Raw genomic sequence first — 19,994 nt, 5'->3', positions numbered from 1 at the left:
GCTACTACTGGGCAGCACAGTGGCGCAGTGGGTTAGCCCTGCAGCCTCACGGCGCCGAGGTCCCAGGTTCGATCCCGGCTCTGGGTCACTGTCTGTGTGGAGTTTGCACATTCTCTCTGTGTCTGCGTGGGTCTCACCCCCACAACCAAAGATGTAGGTGGATTGGCCACGCTAAATTGACAATTAATTGGGTACTCTAAATTAATTCTTTGAGGAAGTGACAAAGTTAATTGTTGAGGGAAGGGCTGTAGATGTCGTATACATGGACTTTAGTAAGGCGTTTGATAAGGTTCCTCATGGCAGGTTGATGGAAAAAGTGAAGTCGTATGGGGTTCAGGGTGTACTAGCTAGATGGATAAAGAACTGGCTGGGCAACAGGAGACAGAGAGTAGTGGTGGAAGGGAGTGTCTCAAAATGGAGAAGGGTGACTAGTGGTGTTCCACAGGGATCCGTGCTCGGACCACTGATGTTTGTGATCTACATAAATGACCTGGAGGAAGGTATAGGTGGTCTGATTAGCAAGTTTGCAGATGATACTAAGATTGGTGGAGTTGCAGATAGCGAGGAGGACTGTCAGAGAATACAACAAAATATAGATAGATTGGAGAGTTGGGCAGAGAAATGGCAGATGGAGTTCAATCCAGGCAAATGCGAGGTGAAGCATTTTGGAAGATCAAATTCAAGAGCGGACTATATGGTCAATGGAAGGGTCTTGGGGAAAATTGATGTGCAGAGAGATCTGGGAGTTCAGGTCCATTGTACCCTGAAGGTGGCAACGCAGGTTGATAGAGTGGTCAAGAAGGCATACAGCATGCTTGCCTTCATCAGACGGGGTATTGAGTACAAGAGTTGGCAGGTCATGTTACAGTTGTATAGGACTTTGGTTCGACCACATTTGGAATACTGCGTGCAGTTCTGGTCGCCACCTTCATAGAACAGTACAGCACAGAACAGGCCCTTCGGCCCTCAATGTTGTGCCGAGCCATGATCACCCTACTCAAACCCACGTATCCACCCTATACCCGTAACCCAACAACCCCCCCCTTAACCTTACTTTTATTAGGACACTACGGGCAATTTAGCATGGCCAATCCACCTAACCCGCACATCTTTGGACTGTGGGAGGAAACCGGAGCACCCGGAGGAAACCCACGCACACAGGGGGAGGACGTGCAGACTCCACACAGACAGTGACCCAGCCGGGAATCAAACCTGGGACCCTGGAGCTGTGAAGCATTTATGCTAACCACCATGCTACCCTGCTGCCTCAGCCACATTACCAGAAGGATGTGGATGCCTTGGAGAGGGTGCAGAGGAGGTTCACCAGGATGTTGCCTGGTATGGAGGGTGCTAGCTATGAAGAAAGGTTGAGTAGATTAGGATTGTTTTCGTTGGAAAGACGGAGGTTGAGGGGGGACCTGATTGAGGTCTACAAAATTATGAGAGGTATGGACAGGGTGGATAGCAACAAGCTTTTCCCAAGAGTGGGGGTGTCAGTTACAAGGGGTCACGATTTCAAGGTGAGAGGGGGAAAGTTTAAGGGAGATGTGCGTGGAAAGTTTTTTTACGCAGAGGGTGGTGGGTGCCTGGAACGCTTTACCAGCGGAGGTGGTAGAGGCGGGCACGATAGCATCATTTAAGACGCATCTAGACAGGTATATGAATGGGCGGGAACAGAGGGAAGTAGACCTTGGAAAATAGGAGACAGGTTTAGATAAAGGGTCTGGATCGGCGCAGGCTGGGAGGGCCGAAGGGCCTGTTCCTGTGCTGTAATTTTCTTTGTTGTTTGTTCTTTGTACATCATAATCTTTAATTTGCATTTTCGCCTGCAGATCATCTAGTTTATTAATTACACTTTCACATTTGCATATAGAACTCTTAATTAGGCTATACCTCCTAACCTTCTAATGCTGTATTCGCTTGTTTATTTTTTTTCTCTTTTGGTTTAACCAGTATACCTCTTATAGTTTTGCCATTACCTGCAGTTTCTGAAATTGAATTCCTGATTATTCCTTTACTCTCTGCCCTGCTACTTGTTTTTGGAAGTGTATTAATTTCCCATGAGGTCTCCCCCTCTGTGAATTTTCTGGTTTGAGCCCAACTGGGAAGACCAGTTTGGAAAGAGCTATTGGAAGGAAACTTTTAAATGTGAAATATATTTTTAAAAGCACCATCCATTTCAAATCTAAGCTTCTTTGCAAATAACTTTAAAGCCTCCAGAACCATGAAAGCTTCTCTTCGCCCCTCAAGGTGGAATGTTAGGATATTGGCTTTTCCTTTTTCACCAGACAGGTTTAGAAAGCCTTGCAGTCAGGGGTACCTACACATCAGTGTAACTCAGCAAAGCAGAGAGGCAAACTCTCCGGTGCTTTGAAACATAGGTTGTACAAAGGTTGCTCAGAACAATTCTACTCCCCTCTGTAGTAATCCAGGAGTCACAAAGATAAAGGATGAATCAAATTTATTTTAACTTAAAGTAAAGCTTCACCCACAGCATACAACACCAGTGTCCCAGCCCAGGACTAACAGGAACTCCCAGCTGGGTCTGGGACAGTATTCGAAAGGCTCGATAACGGCCTCCGTCCATTACCACGGGAACCCGTACCCAACGAGCCCCACAGGGAGATCAATGAGTGATCCCTCATGATTCTCATGAGGGGCAGCACGGTGGCCTAGTGGTTAGCACAACTGCCTCACGGCGCTGAGGTCCCAGGTTCGATCCTGGCTCTGGGTCACTGTCCGTGTGGAGTTTGCACATTCTCCCCGTGTCTGCGTGGGTTTCGCCCCCACAACCCAAAAATGTGCAGAGTAGGTGGATTGGCCACACTAAATTGCCCCTTAATTGGATAATCTAAATAAAATAAAATAAAAATAAAAAATGATTCTCATGAGGATTATCACATCCTCCTTGTGCTAGAGGTTTAAGGCTCACAAGAATGTAACATGGAAAAAGTGAAATGAAACATGTGGGTAATTGATTCAGTGCTAAAATTCTCACACCAAAGGTTTGTGGTCCATTTGATCATCCCGCTTTGCTAAAACCTTGACTTAACCAATACCATTACGTGTGTTTGACTGAAAATAAAATCTGACCTGACAACTTAACAACCTATTATTTGTTTGGCTAAATTATTTCTCCCTTATGGCAGCACATTGCAGGGTTAAAAGATTCCACTCTAAATTTCATAATTGCTGCTGAGACCAGGGTTAAAATCTATATCCATTAAATCAGAAGACATTGGCAGAGTATTAATTACAGGGTCTACAAGGTCAGTGTGAAGGAATGCACATATAAATAAGGAGTTATTAGAGAATCCAGCTCAAAATAAAGAGTTAGAAGATTAAGAAGAGTGATTCTCCAATGAAGTAGGGATTAAAAATTAAAAGCAATGTTCAAATTAAAAGTGAGTTCATCTGCTGGACAAAGGGAAACCTTTTTAAACAGTTTTTCAACATGTACAACAATAGATTGTGACATATTATGTAAAACAAGGCACTTTTGAAAAACAGGAACTGACCTTTACATCACCTCAGCAAGGAATTGATGAATTCTAACAATGGATAACCTTAAAGATGATCCGAAATAACTTTTTAACAGAATTTTGGAAACTGGGTGTTGCAAGAAGTGATCTCCTCTCAGTATCTACATATGTTCACATGTATCCGTTTTGTTGGAAGGTATTGATGAGAACAGAGGATGTTGACCAGGATGAATGAGTGTTCAACAGGCTTCCTGTGTTTTCAGGGTATAAATACTGGGAGTACACAGTAGGATTTTTAGATATGTTAGATTCACTCCAGCATAATCTCAGGTAAAGGTAGCTGCTGCAGTGTAGCAATTATAGTTCTCCCTTAATTGGGGTAGAAGTATCCTTGCAAGACTCAGTAGCTTTCTCTTCAGAGATTTGTCAATACTACTTTAAATATGGAGGGAAACCTGAAACATCTCACCGTAACATTAATAAGACATAAAACCTGGCTTCTCTATTCAAAATAAGATTATACTTACTCTTCCCAGAACTATCAATATTGTGATTGAATTACCATCAAAAGTGAATTGCATGTTCGGTTCTTTAATACATTTTTACATCATTTAGAATGCATACTGCCTCATATAGACTTCAGGATCCAAACTCAAAATCCCAATGCCTTCAGTGAGTAGAGACGTCCGCACCCTTATAATATTTGGGTTGTTATAACTGGTTAAAACTGGTTTAAAAACCTAGCTGGAGGCTGGTAATATTATCTGGTGTTTCCTTCCCTACAGGGAAAGTTAGATCAGTTCTTCAGACCCATTTAAATGTCTGTGGGGTCTGCCTTTCTTAACTTTAAATGAGAGCAATCCGGACTAGTCCTGTAGCCACCTGGGGTGGCCACGTCCCGATTCCAAAATGGACATTCACAAAGAGTACAGGGAAAAATGGACAGTACTAGGAAAACAAGCAGGTGGAAGGTTTGCCCGTGGATTGGAACTTGCAGATCCCAGACAGAACTGATCCTACAAGCCATTAGCATAGTAATGAGCTGTCTCCGGGGACAAAAGAGAAACATTTAAGCAATCGGTACCAGGTCAGACTCCCCGGCGCCAGTGGAGACTAAAACAAAGGCAGGCCAACGGTCACCTAGGGCCCGCCCAGCGATCGAGGATCGACCCCTTTATTGGAGAGAATCAATACAAATGATTGGGACATGGTCCAATTGATTGGGACCAAGTTCAGGAACCGCCCAGAAGGGCACGAAACCCTTTGGGGTATAAAGAAGAGTCCCCAAGGTCAGAGCGCTCTCTTCTTCTTCACCTTCACCTTGGCCTTTGGCTCTCAGTGATGAGAGGCCCGCCAAGCACCAGCCAAGTAAGTCTAAGGTCAACGCACGCTACGAGATAGGCGCTCCTAGCTACTATTCTATACCAGTTCAAAGCCAGCAGTATCAGAACCGGACAATGGCCATTGTTCCTCTGACTGAGTGGCTGCCCGAAGCTAAGTATAGGCTTTTAGTAGTAGTTGTAGTCTAGTGAGTAGAGTTTGTGCATGAGTAATAAGTGACTGTGTGTGTAAATAAATGTGCTTTGATTTCAAACTTACTAACTGGTGTATCGAGTCTTTGATCAGTATTCGGTTTTGAACCTTGTGGTGGTATCAGAAAGATACCTGGTAATTCTTGAGCAAAGGTAATTACAACAGAGCAGATTTAGGAAAGCATAACGAGCAACAGTTCCCAAAAGGGGCCTGGAATGTAATCCACTTCATCAGCACAAATTATTCATTGCCAAAAACTCAGGTGAGCACTTTTATTAACTTTGCTTGCCATCATGACAGGATTTCTCAATTACAGCTGACAATCTGCTATTATTCCACATATTCATCGAATCCAGAAGGAGGCCATTCAACTCATCGAGTCTGGGCCGATCCTCTGAAAGAGCACCCCATCAAGGCCCACACTCCGCTCTATCCCCGTAACCCCACCTAACCCACACATATTTGGACAACAAGGGGCGAATTAACATGGCCAATCCACCTAACTTGTGGATCTTTGGACTATGGGAGGAAACCGGGGCACCAGGAGGATACCCACGCAGACGTGTGGAGGAAGTGCAAACTCCACACAGACAGTTACCCAATGCCGGAATTGAACGCGGGTCCCTAGCGCTGTGAGCAGCGGTGCTAACCACTGTGCCACTGTACCACCAAAAACATCCTTGAATCCTGCAATTTATACCTCAGTAGTAGGACCACTAAAGAATATTCAATTTTGACCCAACATCAAAGAACTGATGAGAGGTCATCAACCCTGAAACATTATCTCTCTCCACAGGTGCTGCCAGACCTGCTCAGAATTTCTGTTTTTACAATGGAACTGATTTGATGTGATCTTTCCAGAAAACTACCAGATGTTCCCTTTGATGCGCTCTATTGGTCTCCTTTTAACTGGTCCCAAATTTTAATTCGGGAAGGAAAACTCAGACTAAGTAAGGATTCCTATTCTGTTTGGGTTATGTTCTTTGAAAATTGTGAATTTGCAATTGTGTATTGCTTTTCCATTTATAATATCTCTCCTCTCTCACCAGCTTAAACTCCATATGGGAATATGGCTTTGCAGTAACATTCCCACAGAGTTACCAATCATATAAGCATAGTATGTTTTCGAATAAAAAATAAAAAAAATAAAAATAAACAATCTTTGTTGTCACAGGTAGCCTTACATTAACACTGCAATGATGTTACTGTGAAAAGCCCCTAGTTGTCACATTCCAGCACCTGTTCGGGTACACAGAGGGAGAATTCAGAATTTCTCAGCTGGTACGGGAATTGAACCCGCGCTGCTGGCCTTGTTCTACATCGAAAACCAGCTGTCTAGCCCACTGAGCTAAACCAGCCAGTGGATATCATAGTTTAGCCCAATCCTCTCCTCACCTAATGTTCATATACATTTCCAACTGTGTGGTATTAATAGTGACTTGCAGCAGACACCCTGGCTTTCGTTAACTGCAAGGCATTGAAGCCCATTGTAGTGTGATTGCCACACCTTAATCACCTTGTTGAAGCAAGCAATCAAAGATGGGGCCTTCATGATCTTGATCTGTGAAGCTCAATTGCTAACTGAATAAATTTGTTAAGTCATTGAGGGGACCCAAAACTTTTCATCCAAAAAGTAAACCTTAGTTATTGTTTGCTGGAGCATTTTCTTTTTGTTTTGCCAATCTTATTTCTCCAGATCGCTGAGGGATATTGTAATTCTTCACTTCAATAAATACTGAGCGCGATCCTCCGCTACACCTTCCCCCACCCGTGTTTTCTAACAGCAGGATCTTCTGGCCCTGCAGATGTCTATAGAGCTTTACGTTGCTCATCAGCGCGCACTGCCGGGGAACCCACCACAGCAACATTGCTATCGGCGGGACCAGATCATCCTTTTGGCAGGAACGGCTGGAAATTTCAGCCAGCTGTTTTTTTTACGCCGAATTTTTTTTCAATTATGGGGAGATGGTGACGTTGTCATAATGTCTCTGTATCTTCATCCAGAAGTCCAGGCTCATGCTAATGCTCTGGGGACACAGGTTCAAAACCCATAACGGCATCTGGTGGAATTTAATGAATAAAATCTGGAATAAAAGGCTAGCCTCAGTAATGGTGACCACAAAACTTTCAGCTGTCGTAAAAACCCATTTTGGTTCATTAATGTCCTTTAGGAAAGGAAATCTACTGTCCTTACCTGGTCTGGCCTACATGTGACTCCAGATCCACAGCAATGTGGTTGACTCTTAACTGCCCTCTGAAATGGCCGATCAAGCCGTTCAGTTCAAGGGTAATTAAGGATGGGCATCGAATTCTGGATTTGCCAGCGCCACTTATGCTCTTAGCGTAGCGTAAGCTGCTTCCTTGATATGCACTTGCCAAAGGAAGGTTCAGACATGGAGATAACTTCAACACGTTTATTAAACTATTTACACTACCCCTACTCGTGTTCGCCACTACTGTTAATCCTTCTATAGCTACTCAGACTGACTAACCAGTCTGCTACAGCCCACGTGGTGGGTGTGATGTTGAATCAACCCTGTGTCTCTACTCACTGACTGTCTCCACTGGAAAGAGGAAGATCATGTGTGCTGTGTCCTTAATATATGGGTTGGTGAAATGCCCTCCTGTGGTCGTGTCACCTCTGTGTGTATCGTGAATGCCCATTGGTCTTGTCCTAACTGTTCTGTTGGTTGAGTGTCTGTGTGTCATGTCTCTGGTGCTCCCTCTAGTGTCTAACTAGTCTACATGTATTTACATTAACCCCTTGTGTATTTACAGTGATGCACATCACCACACCACCCACATCACGAGAAGTTTGAAAAGTGGGCATTCAAAACCAAAAATCTTATTATTAGTGCGAGTGTGTTGTCACGGAGGCTGATATTATCATAAGTGCCTTTGCAAATGGCTCGTTTAAAGCCCTTGGGCTGATTCAATTCACTCTACCTTCATAGATGAGCTCATGATACACCAGCGAGGGTTTCCCAACATATTTATCACCCAACACTGAGTAACAGCATTGGGTACTCAAACAAAATCTTTGCCATGCATGTTTTTTTTAAAAAGTGTGACGCTCTTGGCATAATAAATTCTGGTTGATCCCACCTTCACAAATAAAATCAATCTTGCAATGCCAGCTTCGTCAGCTCAAGTGCCTGATTCACTGTGTGTGTGGGTGTTAAAGCACCTTAGGTGAGAGAATCTTTCCCTTTCATTTTCAATTAAAGGAGTTGATGAGAAAAGTAATTACAGGCAGATCTGGACATGATGTGAGCATGGCTCCATATCTGGAAAATGTCATTTGATATAATTGTATTTTTATTCACAGGGGAGGGCCCATATCAAACGTGAATACTATCCTACAGGGTTACAAGTTGAAGATCTAGGTAATACAAGATCCCCAGGCAGTGGCATGAAGCTATCGTTCAATGATGTACAATGTGCCTTGGTTTTCCCTCATTTGCAAAACTGTAATGAGCCATGGCCCTCTAACGTGGTCCGACAGAGACACTGGAAATGTTTCAGAGGACAACCATGAGTCTGATTACGAATATAAAAAATCTCCATTACCATAATAAGTAGAAGAGAATAGAAGTGGCGTGGGGTTGCTGGATTCTATTAATTGCATATCAATTATGTATCATTGATGCACATGGTGAGTATCAATTGTGGTTTCACTTGAGCACATCTAAAGAGACAGTTATTGAAACTGCAGTGTGCTCGTGTGTTAGGAGACATATGCTTGTGATGCTTAATGCTAAATAAAAATGCAAGATAAAGTAAAGCTTAGTTCCAGTACCATACTTCGCCTTTCGTCTGTCTTGCCAGATTAAAATATTTATTACATACGATAGTGGACTATCTGATTGAGATTTTTTGTAATCATCAAAGGATTTGATGTGCTCTGCATACAGGAGCTATTCCCTAAGATACATAAATATAAAACCAGATTGAATATCAGGAACTATTTCAATTCAGAGTCATTGGCCTATGGATAAAGTTGTTGGCTCACACTGGGGTGGGGTGACTTCAATGGGAAATCCCATTGATAAGCGGCGGGAATAGAGAATCCTGCTGCCCGTGAATGGTGCGGCAAAATCTCCATCCTCATTAGCAGTGGAGCGAACCAGCAACAGAGAATCCGGTCCTCTGATTCCTGACGATAACCTGGCTGTGGCACTGTAGACCTGTATTCTAGCACTTGCCACGCCTCTCGCCAAGCTATTCCAGTGGAGCTACAACACTGGCATCTACACGATGATGTTTAACTTCCTGTTGATTCCAGGTATTTTATTCGCCAATTAATACGAATTAGGAATTTGCTCAGCTCTACCGTTAGTTTAACACATTTGAACTTGCTAAATCCTATCGCTGCAAATTGCTCCGATGCAGTTGCTTGTGCTACTAACCAAATTGCAACGTTTTCATCTTCTTATCAACTGGACATATGTAATGGTTTGGTATGGTCTGAAACTGAGCTGAATTTAAATTTCATGCTTTGTTTGGTCAAGATTACACCATAAGACAGAGGAGCAGAATTAGGCCATCCAGCCCATCGAGTCTCCTCCGCCATTCAATCATGGCTGATATGTTTCTCATCAGAATCAGTCGAGAAGGGGGAATAATGTTGGGGATTCAAATGAACATTTGAAATTAGTCATGTGCACCTGCTTTCATACATGTTGCAGAGACTCAACCGAGAGTGGATGTAGAAGGATAGAAGAGGTTGCAGAGTCGATTACTACATTTCCTCTCTCTTGCAATGGGATCATTCAAAAAAGGTAAAAATACATTGAAAAAAAACGGAGGCTGAACTAAATTTGCAATGTGAAAATTGCTGAAGAAATTGAGTGCCAGGCAATGATTCATCAATGAAATTCGGAGCCAGTTAGTTAATCCTCAAAAGTGTGGATTCTTGTTTAGGACTTTAATTTTGATGTTTGATGATTACTTGCACTCATTTGCACTCAAAGTAATGGACATTCATACCTGGCAGAGGACACTGCCAGTTGGTCATGAATGTAGAACCTCAACATGATGCAACAGGCAGTAAATAGCCATCTCAAAATGGCCACTTGGGGTTCAGGTAATTCTGGAGTGGAAATTAGTTAAATTTCCCCTATCTTACACCGTCTTGGATTCTTACAGCTAATAACAAACAGCTTTCACAGAGTTTATCAGGTACCCTGACCCCACACAACCCAGTGTTCTGGCCAGCTTTAACCACCAGTCTTTTCTGTTTTGAAGAGCAAACATGTCAGGGTGAGATTGGCCTTTCTCAGCTCCAGCTATTCATATTCTGAAAACATTTACCTCAGCCTATTTCATCTTTGTCACATTTGCATGTGAACCTCTTCATTATGCAAACAATGATATTTTGCAAGTGTAAAAGTCAAGTGCCAATGTCTTCGCTGTTGTAAATCACTAATGGAAAAGAAGAAATTGATCATGTTTCTTCCGCAACGGCGAGCTATCAGATCCAAAACTCATTTTTCATGGTGCTTCAACACACGTTCAACATTAGGGAATGCAACCCAGAGATGTCACTACAGCAATGCGCTGTCCTCAAATCTGTCACAGATCATAGAATTATTGCAATTACCTAACTTGCACGCTTCAAATAACTTATTAGAAATGAACGATTGAAACCATAGAAGATCTTTATGTTTCACCAGACAGGAGCCATTCCAACATGCAAAGATAGCAGGGTGTAGAAACATTCTTCATGCCTGAATGTTGCTGAGATTTAACCCAGCAGTCGTACCCCAACTCTCAACGTAAGTCAGTAGAGTAGCTAACATTAACTGAAAAAGCTGGGGAGCCAACAACAGTTGTGTGGAGATCATGCAGGGGGAGCTTGAAGAATTCAGGTTCAGATTGAAGTGAAAGACTAAAAGGGCAGCAATCAGACAATTATTCCTGGAGGCAAGTACTGATCAGTCAGACAGATAGATTGTCAACACTAGCCAGGGAAAGATGGAATTTTTGAACACTCAGGATATTGGGATAAGTCCCAGGATAGAAGGACACAAATCAGAAAGGATTTGCTCATTGCGGAAAGGATAAATACAACAACAGCATGAAAAGAGGGATCAACAAAAGTCACCATAGTCCCAGATGATCAAAGGCTGCTTTCTCCTTGGAAGCTAGTCAGTGATTTCTCAGGGGAGGTTGAGAAGGTAAGCCTTCATGAATAACTTCAGCAGGGACAGGAATTGAACCCATGCTTTTGGACTCATTCTGCATCAAGAACCAGCCATCCAACCAACTGAGCTACATCTGCTCATGAAGCGGTCGCCCGAAAATAGGTATATTTGAGGATGTTGTGGCAAGAATCATGTAATAGTGGTTCTGAGATATGGCTTACGTTTAGTAATTGAGATGACTTTACCATAGAAGCTCCTGTAATGTGTTCAGGATAAAAAAACCCTCGACACCAAAGAAGGTAGAAAAGTTAAAGCAAGGATACCTGGAAGATAAAGGAAATAATCTTATGCTGCATAATGAGATTTCCAATGAGAGGCTGTGAGAGAGAGATCAATTTAATTCTGAGGATTTACTATGGAGCAGAAAAAAGAATTGGTGGGCAAAATTTGAAGATACTAAGATTAACAAATGGAAATCAAATAAACATGAACGGCAATGGATCATTTTGTAATACAACAGTGAAATGAGTAAGACAAATGTTGACTGCAAATAATGCAGGTAGCACTGTTTCAATTACTCAATTTAAAATAGGTACCATCCTGGTTTGTTTTCAATCCTGTCAGACGATGCCACTCAATACTGAATGGGAACAAAGATAGAGGGCCAAAATTCATGGGTGCTCAAATCTCCATTGACTTCAACGGGAACAGATAAACCCATTGGCAGGAGCGGTCTAAACATTCCGCCCGAAGTCTACACTTTGCCGTGAGCGAATCCACACAAATAGGGGTTGAAACCAACCAGTTTGGTGGTGTACAACATGCAACCGGGTTAAAGTCCAGTCAGTCCCAATTGAAGCAGGCTGACTGGGATTTTCCAGCCAGTAGGGGCCATTTTAACATCAGGGCGATTGCATCCCAGCAGACCGGGGAGCAGAGACGCAGGTAAATATACTTGCCTGGATGCAAGAGCTGCCCCAGGCTGCTCTATGGAGGGGTTCACCTCCCACCATGGTGGCTTGGCTGCAAAAGCCATTTAAAAAAAAATGTAAATGTAAAAGGTTGACCGAGATTATCTCCATTTTGAAGTGTCCTCTCACTGACCTGATATGGCACCCTGCTGCTCCTTTCAACCTGGAAGGCCTCCAATTGGCCCTGCAGCTTCAAGAACATGTCTGCCATCTTCAATTAGGCATTGAGCCCACCCACTGGCCATTGTTCGGTCATCCGGGGGCAAATCACAACCGTGTGTGACTTCCCCAAACAGTGCAAGATCGAGCCAAATTTGATCCTGATGGTGGGGTTTCGGAATTCCTCAGGGAAAATCCTCCGCATAATATATGGTATTATGCCTGTCAAGTGGGGAACTAGAAGTGCAAGTAACCCATCCCCAACCATGGTAAAACACAAACTGATAAATAAAAGAGAATGCTGAGCCCTATTTCCAATCAGTGATCCAAGGCATTCCTTCTGAAGTGGTTCAATGCTTTGATACTTCATTTAATTTTGTACTCTTCAGTGTCACAAGAAAACACTCACGGCCTGAAAGCGGCGTACTGAAGATCGATTGATCGCATTGGAAGATAGAGATAGAGAAATACAGCACAGAACAGGCCCTTCGGCCCATGATGTTGTGCCGAACTTTGTCCTAGGTTAATCATAGAATATTGGACACTAAGGGCAATTTTTCATGGCCAATCCACCCAACCTGCACATCTTTGGACTGTGGGAGGAAACCGGAGTACCCGGAGGAAACCCACGCAGTCACGGGGAGGATGTGCAGACTCCACACAGACAGTGACCCAAGTCGAAATCGAACTTGGGACCCTGGAGCTGTGAAGCAATTGTGCGATCCACAATGCTACCGTGCTGCCCTTAAGAAGTTAATCTACACTCCATTATTCTACCCTAATCCATGTACCTATCCAATAGACGCTTGAAGGTCCCTCACGTTTCCGACTCAACTACTTCCACAGGCAGTGCATTCCATGCCCCCACTACTCTCTGGGTAAAGAACCTACCTCTGACATCCCCTCTATATCTTCCACCATTTATCTTAAATTTATGTCCCCTTGGAATGGTATGTTCCACCCAGGGAAAAAGTCTCTGACTGTCTACTCTATCTATTCCCCTGATCATCTTATAAACCTCTATCAAGTCGCCCCTCATCCTTCTCCGTTCTAATGAGAAAAGACCTAGCACCCTCAACCTTTCCTCGTATGACCTACTCTCCATTCCAGGCAACATCCTGGTAAATCTCCTTTGCACCTTTTCCAAAGCTTCCACATCCTTCCTAAAATGAGGTGACCAGAACTGCACACACTACTCCAAATGTGGCCTGAACAAGGTTTTGTACAGCTGCATCATCACCTCACGGCTCTTAAATTCAATCCCTCTGCTAATGAACGCTAGCACACCATAGGCCTTCTTCACAGCTCTATCCACTTGAGTGGCAACTTTCAAAGATCTATGAACATAGACCCCAAGATCTCTCTGCTCCTCCACATTGCCAAGAACCCTACCGTTAACCCTGTATTCCGCATTCATACTTGTCCTTCCAAAATGGACAACCTCACACTTGTCAGGGTTAAACTCCATCTGCCACTTCTCAGCCCAGCTCTGCATTCTATCTATGTCTCTTTGAAGCCGACAACAGCCCTCCTCACTATCAACAACTCCACCAATCTTCGTATCATCTGCAAATTTACTGACCCACCCTTCAACTCCCTCATCCAAGTCGTTAATGAACATCACAAACAGCAGAGGACCCAGAACTGATCCCTGCGGTACGCCACTGATAACTGGGCTCCAGGCTGAATATTTGCCATCCACCACCACTCTCTGTCTTCTATCGGTTAGCCAGTTTGTTATCCAACTGGCCAAATTTCCCACTATCCCATGCCTCCTTACTTTCTGCACAAGCCTACAATGGGGAACCTTATCAAATGCCTTACTAAAATCCATGTACACTACATCCACTGCTTTACCTTCATCCACATGCTTGGTCACCTCCTCAAAGAAGTCAATAAGACTTGTAAGGCAAGACCTACCCCTTACAAATCCGTGCTGACTATCCCTAATCAAGCAGTGTCTTTCCAGATGCTCAGAAATCCTATCCCTCAGTACCCTTTCCATTAATTTGCCTACCACCGAAGTAAGACTAACTGGCCTGTAATTCCCAGGGTTATCCCTATTCCCTTTTTTGAACAGGGGCACGACATTCGCCACTCTCCAATCCTATGGTACCACCCCTGGTGACAGCGAGGACGAAAAGATCATTGCAAACGGCTCTGCAATTTCATTTCTTGCTTCCCATAGAATCCTTGGATATATCCCGTCAGGCCCGGGGGACTTGTCTATCCTCAAGTTTTTCAAAACGCGCAACACATCTTCCTTCCTGACAAGTATCTCCTCGAGCTGATCGGTCTGTTTCACACTGTCCTCTCCAACAATATGGCCCCGATCGTTTGTAAATACTGAAGAAAAATACTTGTTCAGGACCTCTCCTATCTCTTCAGACTCAATACACAATCTCCCGCTACTGTCCTTGATCGGTCCTACCCTCGCTCTAGTCATTCTCATATTTCTCACATATGTGTAAAAGGCCTTGGGGTTTTCCTTGATCCTAACTACCAAAGATTTTTCATGCTCTCTCTTAGCTCTCCTAATCCCTTTCTTCAGTTCCCTCCTGGCTATCTTGTATCCCTGCAGCGCCCTGTCTGAACCTTGTTTCTTCAGACTTACATAAGTCTCCTTCTTCCTCTTAACAAGACATTCAACCTCTCTTGTCAACCATGGTTCCCTCACTCGACCATCTCTTCCCTGCCTGACAGGGACATACATATCAAAGACAAGCAGTACCTGTTCCTTGAACAAGTTCCACATTTCACTTGTGTCCTTCCCTGACAGCCTATGTTCCCAACTTCTGCACTTCAATTCTTGTCTGACAGCATTGTATTTACCCTTCCCCCAATTGTAAATCTTGCCCTGTTGCACGCACCTATCCCTCTCCATAACTAAAGTGACTCACAGAATTGTGGTCACTACCTCCAAAATGCTCCCCCACTAACAAATCTATCACCTGCCCTGGTTCATTACCAAGTACTAAATCCAATATGGCCTCCCCTCTGGTCGGACAATCTACATACTGTGTTAGAAAAGCTTCCTGGACACACTGCACAAACACTACCCCATCCAAACTATTTGATCTAAAGAGTTTCCACTCAATGTTTGGGAAGTTGAAGTCACCCATGACTACTACCCTATGACTTCTGCACCTTTCCAAAATCTGATTCCCCATCTGTTCCTCCACATCTCTGCTGCTATTGGGGGGCCTATAGAAAACTCCCAACAAGGTGACTGCTCCTTTTCTATTTCTGACTTCAACCCATATTACCTCAGTAGGCAGATCCCCCTCGAACTGCCTTTCTGCAGCTGTTATACTATCTCTAATTAACAATGCCACCCCCCCCCCCCCACCTCTTTTACCATCCTCCCTAATCTTGTTGAAACATCTATAACCAGGGACCTCCAACAACCATTTCTGCCCCTCTTCTATCCAAGTTGCCGTGATGGCCACCACATCGTAGTCCCAAGTACCGATCCATGCGTTAAGTTCACCCACCTTATTCCTGATGCTTCTTGCATTAAAGTATACACACTTCAACCCATCTCCTTGCCTGCAAGTACTCTCCTTTGTCAGTGTTACCTTCCCCACTGCATCACTACGTGCTTTGGCGTCCTGAATATCGGCTTCCTTAGTTGCTGGACTACAAATCCGGTTCCCATTCCCAAGCCAAATTAATTTAAACCCACCCGAAGAGTACTAGAAACCCCCCCCCCTGCAGGATATTGGTGCCCCTCTGGTTCAGATGCAACCCGTCCTGCTTGTACAGGTCCCACCTTCCCCATAATGCGCTCCAATTATCCAAATACCTGAATCCCTCCCTCCTACACCATTCCTGCAGCCACGTGTTCAACTGCACTCTCTCCCTATTCCTAGCCTCGCTATCACGTGGCACCGGCAACAAACCAGAGATGACAACTCTGTCTGTCCTGGCCTTTAACTTCCAGCCTAACTCCCTAAACTTGTTTATTACCTCCACACCCTTTTTCCTACCTACGTCGTTGATACCAATGTGCACCACGACTTCTGGGTGCTCACCCTCCCCCTTCAGGATCCTGAAGACACGATCCGAGACATCCCTGGCCCTGGCACCCGGGAGGCAACATACCTTTCGGGAGTCTTGCTCGCGACCATAGAATCTCCTATCTGTTCCCCTAACCATTGAATCTCCTATTACTATTGCTTTTCTATGCTCCCCCCTTCCCTTCTGAGCCCCAGAACCAGACTCAGTGCCAGAGACCTGGCCGCTGGGGCCTTCCCCTGGTAGGTCATCCCCCCCAACAGCATCCAAAATGGTATACTTGTTTTGAAGGGGAACGGCCACGAGGGATCCCTGCACTGTCTGCCTGTTAGTTTTCTTTCCCCTGACTATAACCCAGCTACTCGTGTCCAGTACTTTGGGTGTGGCTACCTCCCTGTAACTCTTCTCGATAACCCCCTGCCTCCCGGATGATCCGAAGTTCATCCAGCTCCAGCTCCAGTTCCTTAACACGGTCTCTGAGGAGTTGGATGCACTTCCCACATGTATAGTCAGCGGGGACACCAGTGGTATCCCTCACCACCCACATCCTACAGGAGGAGCATGCAACTGCCCTAGCCTCCACCCCCTCTTACTTTACAGAATTAGCTGCCCCGTGGACCAACTGGACCTCCGCCCTCCGACTCTGCTTCCAGTCAGCTGTACTCTAAACTCCTGGCTCCCTTCACGCTCTTTGATAAATATAGGAAATGAAATGTAAGGAGCACCTTACTCCCTCCTCACCAAACTCCCTCAGTCACCAAACTCTCACTGTAGCACTCAAATGCAACAAGCTTAGCACTCAGTGCAAACAAAGTCTGCACTGTAACTAGCTCCTATTTATACTGTGACTCTAGCCTCTGAAAACTGCCCTAATCCAATTAACTAATTAACAAGCTCCAGCTGCAAGTAAGTACAAGTAGAACCTTGTTTAAAGCTGATTCAAAATTCATCTTCTTATAGACCAAACAGCAACTTTTAAGTTAATTAACTAAATAAAATAAATACTAGACTTTAAATAAAAATGAACCCTTATACTCCCTCAGTCACCAAACTCTCACTGTAGCACTCAAATGCAACAAGCTCAGCACTCAGTGCAGAAGATGGAAGTTTCAAACAAAAGTGACCAACGTCTGTGAAACTGCCCCCAAAGGAACCGGCACTTCTGTCCTTTCACAGAGCTGATGGTGAAGAGATAAGTGACAAGGCTATGAGGGAACTGGATTAGTTGGCCAACAGATACAAAAAACACACAATGAAGCCTAAGAGGTTGGGTTTTCTGCAACCCCCACCCCCAACATTCCAGGGGCCCCACCAATGTGAATGGAATTTTGCATGGCTCATGTGGCTCACCTTTCCTGTCACCAGAGAACCCACCATGGTGTCACTGGAAGATCCTGCCGATGGGAAGTGCCAAATACCCCACCCAGAAATGTTTATGTCGTGTGGAGGTCAATCATTGAATATAAAATAATTGCATCTAGTGTATCACTGCACAACATTAGGACATTTCGATGAGAGCCGAACAATTATACTGGTTTTATGTTTGAAGTTACCTTCATGAAAGTACCATTTTCTTAAAGCATATCAAAATGGTTGGGGCATATCAAACAAGAAACACATTAATCCAGAGTTGTTTCATTCTACTTACCATATCCATTTAGATTTATGCTCCACAACACATATCATTTGTTTTTTTACCTATTCTACAAGAGGAGAGCATGTCAGAGTGAAAGACTTGGACGGGACTATCTGGTCCCGCTGCAGTGAGTGGGTGAGCGCCAAATTCTCCGTCCTCACTTGCAGCGGTAATGGGGCGGACCTGCAATGGAGAATCCTGCTGTTGGTTGTGACTGTGGGAAAAAAGTTACTGACATGAAAACTGAGGCATCTGTAGACCATTTGAGCTGAGATTACCATGTAATCCAGCAGTGGGCAACCTACGCCCGAGGACCACATGCGACCCATCTGGTATCCGACTGCGGCACACAAGATACTTTGTTAACCGTTGCCCATGCGCAGGATTGCCACATTCTGCTGATTTCTGTCCATGTAATTTTTTTTTCCTACTGGTATGACTGAAGTGATATTCACGATAAAGGCAAGTGAAGTGAGGTGCGAGCTGGTTGCTCACAATATTGACTGTGAGAGCCGTGCGTTCCCTCTGCATTCAATCAAAACGAAAATATCTATTTTGTTTTTACCATTTGAAGTTGATGACAGTTCTATGAATATATAAATGATTACGCATTTTCTATAACTTATGAAATATTTGACATGTATCAAATGTATTTAATCTTATTCAAGGTTCGCAGTTAATGAACAAGCCCGATTTCAATATTGTAGCTCACTGAGATGAAGGAGGGCCTCTCGCCAGCCTAGGTTGCCCATAATCTGAGCAGAATAACTCAGACCTTGAGCAATGTTAAGAATTACACACAGACCACATGCAAATTTTGGACTATGCTACAAGGGGAAAAAACTCAAGGGATTCAGATAGCACAATAAACCCACGATCAAAATCCAACATTCTCAATTCTGACAAAGGATCTACATCTGAAACACTGAACGCATCTTTTTATTAAAAAATACAGCAAACCTTTGGTATAATTGCAGCAATTTTGGTTTTATTTCAAATTTCCTGCATTCATGTAGTTCTGCAACAAAGCTTGATTTAGATTTCCAAACTTTATCTTGCACCTTGCGACTTGTTTCAACCTCTAATTTATCTGCCATTGAGCACAATGCAGGGCAATGCCGTACAAAACACTGCACTGTTTTTGCTTTAAGATTTTCCCAATTACATTATATTTTTGGCGGGGGACTTGATAATCATAGATGACAGTAACGGTCAGCAAGTTCCCAAGATAAAAATCACATAACTGGAATATGTATTGGTATTCATATCACTGCATGGTGCAGTGGGCAAAGTATGACTTGCACACATTAATCACTGTTGCCAAAACCTAAATCGTTAATATTTTCATAGGTTTGGAATTATACTTTATACCTGTTATAGTGCATCATTATACAATTACAGGATAACATTATTGTTTGAGCTTTCTCTTGCATAGCTCAAACTATGTTGTATGCCCCAACATGTCAAAGAACCGTAACTGTAATAATAGCAAGAGAACAAAAAATACATAAAGGATCTGAGTGTAATTGCATCTAATTGAGAAAAATTGGATAAATTAAAGGTAAAAGTAATTACGAAGCGCATGTTGTGTCTCAGAAATGCAAAGCACTTCAGAAACGCACCAAATTACTTTTAAGTCAACGTTATGCAAGCAAATGGGGCAGCCATTTTGGAAAAGAACAGCAGCGAACTTGCCAGTTAATCTATTTTTACGATGTTGGCTGAACAAGGTGTTTGTAGAGCGCCCTGCGCTCGTCAAATGTTTTTCCCTTTTTTATTGAGTTCTCAAAAAAGGTATATTGTTTTCTAAATGTACATTGACATTTTCAGACAGTTGTACTGTTAGCAGACATGCAGTGTCTCATCAATCAATCATGGAGAAAATCACAGAGCGTGATTTGGTATAAAAATGAGTTGCTATTTTTTTCAAAGGGAAAGAGAAAGCAATATAGATTGACAGCTGGTTTATAAATGCCATTAGTGGATTATTTAAATCACCACAGTAAGACATTTTTCAAAAATATGTTACTGTGTCTGAAAACGCTTCTTT

At 43.5% G+C, this 19,994-nt stretch overlaps 1 protein-coding gene across 5 annotated transcripts in view; it reads right to left on the bottom strand.

The window, feature by feature from the left end:
• Window positions 1–19,994, bottom strand: part of LOC119971491 (RNA-binding Raly-like protein) — a 1,731,169-nt gene that overhangs the window by 1,698,358 nt on the left and 12,817 nt on the right. The window lies entirely within an intron of this gene.

This window comes from Scyliorhinus canicula, chromosome 9, assembly GCF_902713615.1.
Source record: "Scyliorhinus canicula chromosome 9, sScyCan1.1, whole genome shotgun sequence".
NCBI lineage: Eukaryota > Metazoa > Chordata > Chondrichthyes > Carcharhiniformes > Scyliorhinidae > Scyliorhinus > Scyliorhinus canicula.
The sequence above is the reverse complement of the archived record's forward strand: the minus strand, read 5'-3'. Positions and strand labels throughout refer to the sequence as shown.